At 38.9% G+C, this 14,959-nt stretch overlaps 1 protein-coding gene across 2 annotated transcripts in view; it reads right to left on the reverse strand.

The window, feature by feature from the left end:
- Positions 1–529: 529 nt before the first annotated feature.
- The window catches only part of IRS1 (insulin receptor substrate 1), a 58,083-nt gene continuing 43,653 nt past the window's right edge, over positions 530–14,959 (reverse strand). The window contains exon 3 of one of the 2 annotated variants that reach the window (XR_008578327.1): positions 530–4,017. The gene's annotated coding sequence lies outside the window, so the exon portion shown is untranslated. The remainder of the gene's footprint in view (positions 4,018–14,959) is intronic. The other variant, XM_054835738.1, reaches the window with a different exon arrangement.

Consider the following 14,959-nt stretch of genomic DNA (forward strand, 5'->3'; position numbering starts at 1 on the left):
ATTAAGCTGCAGAACACAGTACTCAAACATCTATCCAGACTGATTTAATTAACAGCTGACATACTGTACTTAAGCCGCTACCAAGTACCAGCTTCAGCTAATCATTTCACAAGCAAAGGTGAAGGCTGTTCATATTGCTGCATTAATCTGTTGCTGCAGAGTAATGTAACTGAAAAATGGCACACGCTAAGTTGATAGGACCCATTTAAGCACATACTCCTCATAACATAGCCCTTGAGTGTAAATAGAGGGCATGAGTAATAGCTTCAGCTGAAAGTCAGCTGGTAGCAAGATGGACACGGATGCTTAGTTCTTAAATATGCAGCAAGTAAGGCTACAGCAATAGAATATGCTTATAAACGTGGCCCGAGTTTCCTTTTTTCTTTCTGAATTTGTACCTTTGCTGGGAAAAAAAAAAACCAAAACCACTATAAGAGACATATGACATTTTAAATACTAATTAAAGAGGTTAATATCAAAGACTAGAAGGATGAAAATTTATTTAGAGTTCCACAACATACATGCCAACTCAGCATCAAATTGAGCTTGAACACAGCAATCCTTGCAAAAACCCAAGTGTATAAGTGTTGCTTGTGCTCCTGGAGACTGCTTCAAATGGTTTTTCCAACCCCATTCATTTTCAACCAATAGCACTAATAAATGCATTCAGTACAGATTTTTTGAAAACTGAAGCTGTCCCAGTAATGGAGCCAGAAAAGAACTCAAATAATAACCAGAAACTTCCACTTGAAAAAAATTCAAAGCAAAATAAACTCCTGAACATCTGAGTTTTACTAGCTGATGTAGGACTGATCCCATTTGCTCATTTTCAAACTTGGAGAAATGATAATTGCTTCTGTGGCAGACAGAACAAAAGAATTCATAAAAGGCTAAGATAGGATAGTACTGTGGTTTTGAGGCATTTATGCTTTAATTTAAAAGGGTTTGCTTCATAATGGTCTATTTATTAAAGTTTGCCATTTATAAGAGTAAAAATCTATGCAAGAAAAGAATCAAGAGTTTCAGGTTTGGTTATGAATGCATTTTGTTTCAAAAGCCTTTTCAAAACATTTGCTAAACAGGCATGTTTAATTTTACTAGGAAAAAAAATAACAATTAACATAAAAACTATGCAAGTTAACATCATTAACAAGCTGTTTCTCTGGCCGTACTTTACAGTGAACATCAATGGAAACCCACCAGATCTGCACTATTCTCCCCCACCATTCCCTTCCATAATGACCATTGCCAATTCTTACAAGCTTTTAACATTCGTATTTTATGAACAAAATTTGCTCATAGATTTATCACTACGAAATACTTCTACCTGGATTAAATGTACTCACTAATGCCTTTAAAACTTAACATTAGTTTCCTGTACCTACAAACCTATTATTTCAGCAATTGCTAGAGTATGCAAATTATCTGAAACAATGCAAAGCACAATGGCCATAAAATACGGTTCTATCCAAGGCACTTGAACATCAACACGGGCTAATATTTAGCAACCAAATCAACACAGTGAACATTTATGTTAATTCATTAAGCTGGAGAAGGCTGTGGGCAAAGGGGTTGGGGGTGAGCTGTTTTTATGTTTTTACTTCAGAACATATGCAAGTTTTCATTGCAACTAAATCCCATTAAAAAAAAAAGGAAGGATCTTAAGATAAAATTAAGATGGGGAACTTACAAATTTAACTACTGATATGATGCATGGGGCTTTCTTTTAAAAGGAAGTGCTGCCTTCTTAGATATTAATGATTCTTTGGAAAAATACACACTAATGCTCATCAAGAATAATAGGCAAGCTACAGAGGATCAAACTTGCCCCTTCCTACATTTAAAAAAAAAAAAAAAAAGCAGCAAAGCCTCTTATCTTTTACCGATTAGTATCAGCCTCTTTGGGAGGAGACTCTCCTGTCAGCAAAGGCCAAGATTTCCAAAGGCAGCGCCCTGGGCAGTCGCAGGTCCTTCTCAGGCTGCGGCCTCACCATGCAACATCCTCAAATCTGCCAGCACCGCCACTCGTGTAATTGTTCCCAGGGATCTGGAATGGTTTAAATATTCTTAAGCTCCAAGTCCTTTCTTAAGTGAGTATTTTGATTTGATAGGGTCAAAGTGGTTATATAGGTGCAATAATACCAGCAGATCTAAGGGAATGGTAAGCCTCCAGCAAAAGGAGAGTTGAAAAATAGCTGTGCAAGGGCCCCCTCACCTATACCGCAGTCAGAAGAGGCCATTGCATTAACCACAGCCTAACCCCAGACATCATAAACATCTCAGGGGAAAGAAACCCCTTCTTTGAGGGTTTGACAGCCATCCTGCAGGGAGAGCAGCTGGTGCTTCGAGTGCCTGCCTTGTCCTGATAACAAGAATCCCGTTGAATGTGCACTGGTCCATGGAGTTGCTTCGCTGAAGCAGGAGGAGGGACCAACAGGGACCTGACATGGCTTCAAGTGCAATTATCACTTCAACAACGTTTTACTTGGAAATCCATGATCTTGGTATTTTTCCAGTCTCAAAAAGAATTAAAGCTCTGCAAATGCTATGCACAAAAGAATTTCTATCTGCACAGAACCAGAGTGGAGCACAGGAGAGTCGCAGCAGAATTCTTCCTCATCCTTCCTCTTGCACTGATTTCCAGACAATTATCTGGGCTGTTCTTGCTGTGGCTTCCAGTGATTTGACTTGCTGTAAACTCTTCCACCTACTCAAGTGGAAGGAAGGCTGTATCCTGAAGATTCTCCAGAAAACTGAAACGAGAGCTTTAGTGAAATAATTCAAGGAAGCATACTCCCTACTACACCTAATTACACTTGACTTTATTCTTAAGCTATGGTGATCCACAGCCATTCTCAATTACACACAATGGAAACATCAAAAAAAGCTGGTGCGACAATTTGAGATATTTGAGACAGCTTACCAAGAAAACAAAACACCCCAAAAAACACTACAGCAGATAAAACAGTATCTAGTTTATTACATATAGAAAGAGATTTCCAGAATTTACAAACACCCATATTTTCATTCCAGGGAAAGAGTCAATTTGAAAAGTTCACCCTTTTTTGTTTTCATTTTGTTTTGTGGTTTTCTGTTGGTTGTTTGTTTTTTTTTTTTCTCTTTACAATATATACAGTGGAAGACTCTGATTTCTTTTTTCTGATTTTTTTTTGTCAGTTCCTGTGCAATTGATGAATTCAAGTTGACACTTGTAAATACCATGTACAGTAATGTTTGTCTTCATTGTAGTTAATACAGACTATTATTTTACAAGGAGTACAAAATTATTTTTCTTTTGGAAAGAACTCAACTCAACATCAGGGTTATCTTACAACTGATAGTATCAGTAAATATGACTGTACAATCAAGGCCCAGGGACCAATGACTCATATTATATTATTTTCTGAATTACAATCTTAAAACAAGAATAGTACCCTACTCTATTCTTAGAAGCCTTGTTTTAAGCAGGTTTCCCACTCTGTTTACAACAGAATATAATATACCTCAGTTCCACATCAAAAAAGATGTGCTGTAGGAAAAGTTACATTTTAATTAAAAAAGTACATGTATAAATCAAAACCTATGTTAAATATTTAATACTCTTCAACCAACATTAAGTTTTGTATGTAATAATTTACAATGATGATTTGTCATACAGGTTTTCAGCAGCAAATGAAGTTGTGTAAATGTGCTAGTAAAATACCCATTCTCACCATGACATAGTGGTGGGCACATCAGTTCATTGTGGCCAGCTAAGTCCTTATGGTAGAGGATGAAGTAAGAAAGACTCATTGTCCAGGTGTCACAGTGCTTCTGCTTGGCACAACACAGGATGTGCAGCTCAGTCAACTAACTCCTGAGGTTTGTGTAAAGTAAACAAACTGAACTGGATGCATCGTACCCATTTACAGAGGAAGAGGAGGAGGTGAGGTCCTAGTTGTGATAGCATGAAACATTTATAGTCTTGATACCCATGAGTTAAAAGAAGGATTTGCTGAGGTTGTATAGGTCATCATTCTGAAATTGAAAGAGAAAGAAAATTAGCATCATGGGCACTTTAAAAGCTTTTCTGTAATTATTTCCCTCCCCTTCTTTTTGGTTTGTTGTTTTTCCTTTTTTCTTTAAAAGAGTTATCATCCAAACTGAAAATGTTAGCACCTTGAAAAAATGGCATATACAGTTGAACCGTACTCAAGCATCTGAATCCCAAAAGCATTTAAAACAGATGTTGGCAACAAAATTCAAAGCACTCAGAAATACACTTAAAACTTGCAAGAGATTCACCTAAGCAGAAACAATTTAAGTGTCCATACTGATTAACTCTGACAAGCTCCTGTGACAAGAGAAAGAAAAGCTCAAACCATTAGCCTGCTGCTGGCATTTTTACCCACTACAAGAAAGATTCATTAGATATAAGGCCTCTTTGTAGGGCTTCCTGGCCACCTGCAAATGTCATGGCTTGCATGGGAAGGATGACCAAGGAATGGAGCATCAGGGGTGCAGCATTACCATTCCCTGTTGACATAGAAGTTACAAAAAAGCCAGTATCCTGAAAATCCTGGTAAAGTCCATAAATTTATCTACATTCTGCTTCTCTCTCTGAGAGAGGACTGGGTGAATAACAAGGTCCTGCAACCCTAATAATCCACAGCACAGGTTTACTGGGGAATCGATGTCAGAAGCTGCCTTTGACCCTGTCCCACCAGTCCTCCTCATCTCTTGGCTCCAGCCTCCCTGATCCAGCACATAGCGTAACTGTCTCTGTCAACCAGTCCTTTCAACTCTGCCTTTCAGTTGATGTTACCCAGGCAAGTCATCAGTACAAGGGCTCTGATCATGAGCAACATAGTGCACAGCAGGGCACTCTCGATGCCGATCTGCCTCGTGTCCCGCAGCAATCCCGCGGCAGATGCCTCGTCCCCCGGTGGGAAGTGATGTCCCTGCTGGGGGATGCAGGGTTGGGGTCGCACACCAGGGCATCATGGGGTGCCTCCCTGCTGCACTCCAGGCCCTGCTGCAATGGCTGGCCACACGCACAGCAAGGGCCTCCTGCCAGCCACCGGTGTCAGCCCCGCTGCCCACAGGGCGGCCGTGCAAGCACGCAATCCCCGAGCCACCGCAGACCACAGCCCCGTCCTCCTCCCTTCGCACTACAGTCGCATGCAGCCATACCCACTGGGGACTGAACAACGCACCAGTGAAATGAATACTATTTTTGTTTTAACTGGGGTTAGAGGACTACCGTCATTTACATTTCAGGAGTTTCATCTAAAATCTGATGAAGCAAGACTTAGATTTTACATAAAAGTGTGTCTATTTCTATATTCGATATTAACTATGCTCCTGAAAAGATAGGTAAACAGTGCATTTTCCTCAGTACAAATAAAGGCTTCCCATAGACATGTTGAAGTAAAAAAGCTGAAAAGACCTCCTGTCCTATATTCTTTCATTGCCCAAGAAACAGAATTTACTTTGTGTGGTCCTTCAAGTGAAAGGAAAGCTTATCCCTGCAAGTGATGTGTGGTATGCTGTGAAAACTCCCTGGAGAATTATCTCACAGATCTCTTATTTACTTTCAACTTTCTTCTGCACTCACATTGCGATCTACTGGAATGTTCCTACCCAAATATCTATATACAGCTTCACATAGCTTTGCAGCTTTCAGCTACGTTGGACCTAAAATTAGCCAGTAATGCCATACTTTATTAATAAAGACGAGACGACAAAGGAGAAATGGCTTCATTTAAAATGGAGGAGCAAAGCGTGCGTGACTTGCGTGCTGCATATCTGAGGTGGGTGTTTCACACCCAGCTCCTGTCCAGTGGGCCCAGGGGAACAGTCGGGTGCCCAGCAGCAGGGCCCCACAGCCCGACCTGCCCTGCACGTACAGGCAAGCGGAAGGAAAGCAAATGCAGCTTTTCTACATTGCTAGACCTTATTCTGCTAAGAGATTTTAAGTACATAAATAATAACTTGCAGTATCAGGACCAAATATTACACCTCTTCACTAGTATTCAGGTCATCGAGCTGAAATACATCATGTATTGAACAAAACGGTCTGTCCAACCCAAATCCTCACCAATTCAACTAATGCAGTCAAGACGGACGTCATCGCAACTGCTACTAGAGAGCATTCATTCCTGGATTCAGGAGTCAGAAGAGCAAAGGAAGAAAGAGAATAACAAGTCTATTTGAAAAGCAAAACACTTCCTGGAGGAATTCACTAAGAAAATAATACTGAGGAAACCCACAGTTACAGAAGCCCAGATGCTCACATGTTACAGTCCTGCGCATGTATAAAAAGAATGAAAAAAACACAGCAGGCTTCTGAAATATCCAAGAGTTTGAGACTTGGGATGAAGAGCCAGAATCACGTAGGACGCAAACTGGCACAGACTGCATTTCAGACAAACTTCAGCTGCAGGTATGACAGGACGCAGGGGCATGGAGCAGTTTCAAGCTTGTAATTACACCTCCCATATCTGCAACAGTACAACATGGAAATCTATCTGTCACTTTTTGATAAAAATATATCGGTAGCTTTTGTTTCTTCCGATTTTGTGAGGGAAAAAAATTTAGACTGTCTGCTACAGACCCTCTGAGGTTATTTATTGCAATGATTTGTTTTCACATCTCCAATTCCTCTGACAAATCTCTTTCCACAAAACAAAAATCGTGTAACTGAGAACAACAACCTGGGCTATTGGGTGTCTGCTCTGTCTGAATGCACACAAAACTGCCTAGAAAATGGCCATTCTGAGAGCAAACCTGCTCCTCTGAGGTCACTGGAAATACAGTTGACCTGCAAGGCCTCGGATCCAGGGAATTCTTGTTTGTACATAACTTACAGCCAAAAGCCCCATCCTTAATTTTATTCTGCAAATGTTCTTTGCTAGACTTAAAGGTATATCTCTCAAATTCTTGACAAAACAATCTAAATATCCTCTCCCCTCAGTGAATTATTACAGTATGTTTCAAGACGGAAGTACCTTATTCGGAATTTTAGTCATTGGTGGATACCTCACTGTTTCTTATCAACAGCCATCAGCATTTCCTTAACAACACATAAAAACAGTGCAGAAGACAAGTGCTTTAATAGAGAGTGCTAGGACTGCAGCGAGCTGAGGTAAGGATCATTAAAACTACTGACATCACTGTTGGCAACCAGAGAAAAGGGAAAACCTGTGTTTAATCTATTTCCTCTTCACCACAAGCTTCAGCTGGAGTCCCCAATAATACAGTTTGTGGTTGACTTTATGGAAAAAATTAGTGATGCAAGAAAAATGTACTGAAACAAACAAGCATCTTTAAAAGTTACTACAAGGTACCTTTGACAAGTAGTCTCTGCTCAACATCTGTTACAATACACATGCAGATAAAACTCACGCACGTTCCAGCTGGCAACGCTTTCTTCTCAAATCTAGTAGTCCAGGCTGGATACGAGACAGCTAACTGTAGTTCCTATTACAGCCGAAGTCCCATTCTTAAATCCAGTAACTAAAAATAAGTTGATACTTCATTTTATTTCCAATATCAGGGAGCTGGAGAAGGAGAGGAGTACTTAAAATCTGAACTCTCTAAGAGCAGAGCGTCTAGACAATTTAATAATGTATCTTTCCTGAAGTTAACAGAATTTTCACACATAAAACAGATGTGTTGTTAAAATACACTGAACGTATAATCCTTACTCCTTCCTTACAATCCATTCTCTTTGAAAAGTAAGCAAGAAAGAACAAATATATCAAAAGCAATGAAAGTGAAAACTCAAGTAATCTTCAAGCAAAAGACTCTCCAGTCACCAATTTAAACTTCTACTTGCTATTAAGGACTATGTGTCTTGTCCCTAAACCACCAACAGAAATGCTCTTCCAAAGGGTCATTTCATTTCAAAACAAGTAAGATAATGCCGAGTTGCTGTTGAAGCTCCATGATCATCTCAGCAACTAAATGCAACCACTTTGTCACTGATCAATACGGCAGGGCAAAATGCAGCTCCCCGACACCAGACCTGCTCAGCACCCTGTGACACCTTTGCAGTGTTAGCTGGACATCCGTTTAGGAAACAACTCTACAGGTAACGGAGCCTGGTCAATGAAAAGATGACTCCTGACCAAAGAAAATGCCGATTTTTCTAGATCTGCGAAAGGAAGATAACTTCCCAACTCTGCCATCAACCTTCCTAAATGAAACATATTCTGCAGAACTGTACATATCCCACCAGCATCTCATCTGAAACAATGAAAACAAGGACTGGTTGCAGATTCCTCTGTCACAGATACTAGTTACAAATAAAAGGTTTTAAAAGCAAATGCATTTATTGTTTATTTTAGGATCATATAGAGTATGCTATTCTGTGTAGATTAAACAACGATTTACTGCATAATGAACACATCTACCTAGTAAAAACAAAAAAAGCTCAGGAACAAAAGCTCAAAAGAAAAAGATAGTCATTATGAAAATAGACCAGTGGACTCATGCAGAATTTCACAAGTCGAGGTCTGCATGCAGCCTGGGCACCCTTTGTCTGGGCAGGTATAACCAAGTGTCTTTAGAAATCTGACACAAAGTAAACACATTAAGTAGTCCTGAAAAGCTCATTTACAGCTCTTGTCTTGGTGACATCTACATGAGTCATCACTTAATTATGATGAAACGGTGCACACCTACTTAAAAGCTGAACTTATCCACATGTTTTTGTGTTCACCATACTGATGATCATAAGTAGTGTCTGTTTACATTTTTCTTGGCATTACTAATGTGCTCACAGATATGGGAAGTATCCCTTTCGGATAAATTAAAAACATCAACCAAAATTTAAACTAGCTCAAATAACTTCTTTTCAAAGAGATGCAAATACATTGTACAGTTTCCTCAATCTCACATGGACCGTTGAAAGAGTAAAGGAATGCAAAAAGAAACAATGGTTGCTCTAGTATGTTAATTGCAGCCTGAGTACTAACAAAAGGAATTCAAAATAGAACTAAACAAGGTAATTACAACATTGCTATTTAACTTGACAGGCTATAATCTACATTTAATAAGCCCAGATAACCTTTTCTTCATTTTACCCCAAAATGCCTATTTCAGTTTCTTGTGAACGTCGTAAGTGGGGAATTACTGACAATTTGGTTTCACTAAGTCCTTTCCTAGTAACTGGATTTGGTGTTTTCACCCCCTTTTTCCTCTTCACACAGGTAATCATTCACTGATGGAGTAACCTAAGGACCAGTAAGAGACGGTACAGCCTTTCTGCTGAGAGTTCAGACAAAATTCACTCCCTTCATGTACAGCACTGAAAAAAAAAGTCATCCTCACCACAGAGGAAGGTCTTCCTCTTTTCCCTAGAAAGAGAAGGTGGGAAGAAACAAAAACTAAGAGACTTTTAAAATAAGATGATGAGCAGAACCAGGTTCTTGCATTTAAGAACCCGTTTCCTGGGGTGTAAGTATAGTGGGAAAACACAAACTAAACCTTATATTCTTTGGGTGAGCTTCTGCCCAGCAACGAATTTGTATGTTTGATTTCAACTTCACAGCATGTCAACCTGATTTAAACTCACTCAAGACAAAACTAAACCCATCAGTGAGGTCAGCAGGAAAGGCTGCTGCCACAGACAGGAAGCCCGGCACTGCCTGCGCCTAGACAGAGACTGACACTGCTGGAGGTCAGAGTTGCTGTTTCCACCTGTAAAGAGAAGGAAAGCAGCCAGCTCTCCTCTCTTTCCAGTATATAAAGATACTGGGAAAAGGAATTCACCGAGTTTGTATGTAGAAAAAATATTTTAAGGGATTTCCTGCTCTATTACACAAAATCAGCAGCAGTTACGGATTTGAACAAAGCTGACTGACCCAAGTACTGAATTTCTGATTCAATATTTCATCTTTTCAATTTTGGAAAAAAAAGTTACTGACTTTTTTGTTTTTCTTGAAGACTAAAAGAAAGAAGACATGACTAAGTCTAGAAAGAAAGAGCTTAAATTGGCTAATCTGTTTTGTGAAGAAATTCTACAATTTTTCTTGCAGGGATGCAGCTAAGCTACAAAACAAAACAACTGTCCAACGTTGCAAGTTACAAAAACCCAAGATGCAGCCCTAGATTTTTGTTTGTTTTTTATGAAATGGAAAACATGGGAAGAGTATCTCTCATTAAAAAGTGTTACATTGTAAGTTCCATTCTCACGTTTGTTTCTGTCAATTTTCTAAGGACTGAAGGTCTGGATCTCTCCCCTTCCTTTACTGACAGTCCAGCTGAGTAATCTGCTAAAGGTTGAGTCCAGCTTACATGAAGAGAAATTCCCTTTGTTTCAGGACTGAAAATAATGATGTTACCATGAAGCCAGGGAATGCAGGATCTCACGAGATCAATACTCCGAGTTCATCCCAAATCTTCTCATAATGCTTCTCTAATACTCTTGGCAGCATTGTTTGTGTTTGATGTCCCTCAGATAAACCCACCGTTGGCCCGGGGTCTTCTCCCCTCCCCCAGACTGCAATAATGAGAAGGGATATCAAAACCTATCATCTAGTTAATAGCTTCAGCCTTCACAGGACAACATTGCTTCTGTTTTTAAGATTCAAAGAAACCTGCAAATTCAACAACCAGGGTCATTCATTATTTTGGAATTTGTACTCGTCAGTTCTCCGAATTATCAGAGTCTAACCCCTAAGAATTTGGGGCATTCACACTTCCCCTGATGACCCAATAAATCACGCACAGTTCAAGAAAGCAATGATGAAGCACGCTTTGTATGGCTGTATCCTTGAAAGAGGAAAACACTGCTCAGTATTTATCTTTATGAAACATATAACCATATATCAACCATATTAATAAGGGGAATCCAGAAACACAACTTCATTATACGATTTGTTTCTCAAAGGAGTTTTCTTTGCACATTTTTCTTTAATTACTTTTATGGTAGTTTGGAATTCAATGAAACTCACCAATGTTGGGAATCATTACAATTGCTCTCCCGATGGGGAAGCAGATGATCTGTGTGCCTTTAGATGCACTCACACACCCTCAGCTTGTTAGCTACAACATACACAATTAAATTTGACCAAACTTGAGTGCACTGAAGCTGTGCTAATATTATATCAACTAAATTACATCAGCAGTGGAGCTCAGCAACACATAACACCCAGTGTCACTACCAAATAATCAGAAAAGATCTCAGCTGCTGAATTTTCATTTTCATTATCCTTCTGTGAATTTGTATTTCACATGCCTTTCTGGCATTGTGGTCTGGTTCCCCACTCCTGCAGCCAAACATTGCCCCTTTCTCCTGTGCTTTTCTGACCTGACTTTACAATGCTCATTTTCTGGCAGATTTACTTCTCTCTGACAACATGTTAAAAAACCCTGCATAAATAGTCTCAACTACCTTGAAACTATTCTCGAGATGCACGCTAAATTGTGAGAGTTCCACCTTAAGGCAAGGATTCACACCATTCAGCTTAGCGGGAGCCATTTTCCTCCCAGTGGACAAGTAAGGGGGAAAAGTAGAACAGACAGAAGAAAAATGGCCTTTAAAAGGAAGACATACAGAAGCCCTGCAGGGGGATAACCTGGCCAGCTGACCTTCCCTTTGAAATTTTGCCAGTGCAAATTAAGTAGCTAGTCTGCAGCACTTCTGGCAGCAGCGTGGGAAGGAAGTTCTGCAGTGATTTTGGATGAAACACTTCCTCAATTCCCAACAACAGCACATTAAATATCAAAAAAGGATAATAAGGAGGTGCTGGAAAACACATTCCAAAAAACATGCCAAGAAAACAGAGAAGGGGATAAGAGCAAACAAATGTTATAAAGGTGACAAAACTGTAACAAGAAGTTTGGAAATCCAAGGTAGATACAAAGCATCCATTATTTTGACACTGTTTGCTCTGCCTTAATACAAAAACTGTACCATACAGCAGAAATTAACAGTTGAAAACAAACTAGAGATAGTGCGTTAATAAAGTAAAAGGAGAAGGCCTTTGGTAAAAGGCAAAGAGCAACAGTGAAGTTTGTTACAACTTGAAGCTGGACTAGAAAACAATTATTTAACCACAGATTTAACTTTTCACCAAGATACCACCATCAGTCTGACATCAAATGAATTACATAACTGCTTTGACCCATTGTTTTCTCCTTCGTAGACCAGGAATATAATAAATCTCACAAGTCTATGACATCTGACATAAATTTTTTTCAGTATGAATATATTTATTTTCACGTACATCCACAAACATCCACAATTTGCACTCATTTGACCCGACCTTTTTGCCTTCTCTCTCTCTGCCATAAATTGCAAAACTTCTCTAGGTGGAGTCATATGGCATTTTCATCTTCCCAGCACTTCAAACCTGATGTTCAGAATCCTTCCACACTTAAGCTGACAACAGAAATCCAAAGCATCAGCCATGGTCAAAAAAGCTCTTCAACAATAAAGTGCTGCGGTTGGGGCATACAACCTAGAAGCAGGTGGACAAGCACACAACTGGATGCAGAAAGACCCGAAATCTAATTCTGCTCCTTGGTTTGAGTTGCTATATAGTTTTACTCAAGTTACTTTGTCTTGGTCTCACGTAAAACAAGATAAAATATCTACCCCATCTGTTTTCTACATGAAATTATCTTGTGAGGAGGAGGAAGTCATCACGTCTCAAACACACACAGTCACTGTAACATCTAGGGAATTAGGTTTGTGCCTTAATTTTCCCAAATCTCAGTGAGATGAGAACTGCTACCTGACAGAAGAGTTCAGACCGTGCCAGGGGCCAGACAGCCGGGTGGTAAGTGTCTCGACAGTGCCCACATGACAACAGATGCAGGGCAGCATCTGGTCAAGGTGCTATAAATAAAACATCAGGCCAGCCATACACTGAGGACAAAAAAAAAACCTCAAAAAATGCTTCCTTCCCTGAACACTACCTACAAACTGAAGAATACATTATATGTGGGAAACACTAGTTTCTTACTACAAGAAAGCACATGCACGAGGGTGGGGGCAAAAGTATGAATGCTTAAGAAAAAAAATAACATTTGAGGATTTTGTGTCTGTATATATTGCCAAGCATTATTCCACATTAAAACAGATTTATAAAATTAAGCAAACTCTATATGCGAACAGAATTTTTAGCTGGAGAAAGAAACAAAACTCCAACATAAGAAAATAAGCCTTTACTGGTAGAGCAAGAGCTCTACCGTTCTACTCCCACTGATTTAGCAATCAAGATACTCTGGACTGCAACGGGATTAACCTCAAAAACAATGCTGAGCACTTTAATGAGCTCTGAGGTAGTTCATGGCTAAACTATTCACTGGACCATTTAAACGCTGAAATACTTGTTTGTATATAGATTAGGTTTTCAAAACAATTGTCATCCAATTTGTTTCCAGAAACCATAGTAACAAGAAAACTGTAAATATGAAACAAAAAAAAAAAGATGAAAGGGCACAAAGTGAACATAATTCTGATCCAAAACAATGGAACTATCTCAAGTTTGAAGTCTATGGACAGAGGAAGCAGCACCTGGCAGGCCCTTGGGGAGGGGGGAGCCCCATTTGGATACAGCTGTGAATTAAATCCAAATTATAAAGACCAATCAGACAAACCAAGTCTTTTACTGCTTGCTCTTTAGAGTTTCATTCAGTGAAATCCTAAAAGCCTCAATGACTGCCAATATTATATTTTAAAGTTACTAACAGCTTAAATGGACTAATCTTCACTTGTTCACTTGCCATGATTTCAAATGGGAAACTAATCAAGAGCCATGTTAATTATCTGATATAATTTTAACACTAATCTAGCATTATGAAACTGTATAATTACACAAGCAAAAGCAAAGTAGGTAAAAGTTTTTCTCATCTCAGAATTTGCAGTCAGGCATTTTAATTCAATAATTCTTCCTTAAATTCTTTTAAAAACAAATGCCAGGTGGAAAGTTTTCCCATATAATGAAGTTGTTTACAACAGTATCAATAAGAATCTCACTAGATAATAGATGCTGTATTATTGTGACACACAAATCAGTTGTCAAACCTAGTATGAAGGATAACCCTTTAGAAGCTATTAGTATAAGTCAATTGAAAATTAAAAGCATATAGTAATACAGATTAAGGGCTTAGCATGCACATAAAAGGATCTGTACATGATATCACATCTCCTTAAAATATCTCGGTTAATCAATGATTGAAAACATACACTGAACATTAACCTTGACAAAATACATAAAAATTCAGCCTTATTACGCTGTATGACCATACCATATAATCTCATGAAATGGAAAGTTCTCCATGTTCTCATAATCTACAACATGAATTTGTACCATTGGCTGCTCAATCTTCTTAACCAAGAGAGAAATTTTTAACTATCTTGGACTGCTGTGAGTCTCACCGATTACAAAAGTAATTGATGCTACATTTAAACCTCTCCCCAAAATAAATCCTATTAATCATCCTTTACTATCAACTTCATTCAAAAAGTTACTCAAGCACACATGACACAGAACAAAGTCTCTTCCTGAAACAAAAAGAAGTTTAATATTATACTAGATAAGCACCAATAACGGTTTTAGAAATACTTTGACAAAATAATATCTGACAAATAGTTATTGAAACTGCTAGTCTTACTGACTATAGCACTGTTTAAATTAGCGTCGATGATGGAGCATAGTTTCCTTGATGTCCAAAACTAGGCATACTTTTGGCATTTAGCGTTCAAAATCTAAAATGTGCTAGAAGGAGAAGCAAGCAAGATTAGGAAAAACTTTGGCATACAGAAGTCAAGGTCCACAAGACAAAGTACTGAGTCGGACATTACCTGGTGCTTCCTTTCACCATCAGATCTTCTAACAACTGCGTATCCCACTACTGAAGTCTATGTTATAGTTCAGCCATGTCACAGAAAAGCCATTGACTAAAATACCCTGAAAATAACTATTCTAAGCACATAAGTATTTTCTCCTCCTTCAGTGACCGC

The sequence above is a fragment of the Grus americana genome, chromosome 9 (assembly GCF_028858705.1).
Source record: "Grus americana isolate bGruAme1 chromosome 9, bGruAme1.mat, whole genome shotgun sequence".
Lineage (NCBI taxonomy): Eukaryota > Metazoa > Chordata > Aves > Gruiformes > Gruidae > Grus > Grus americana.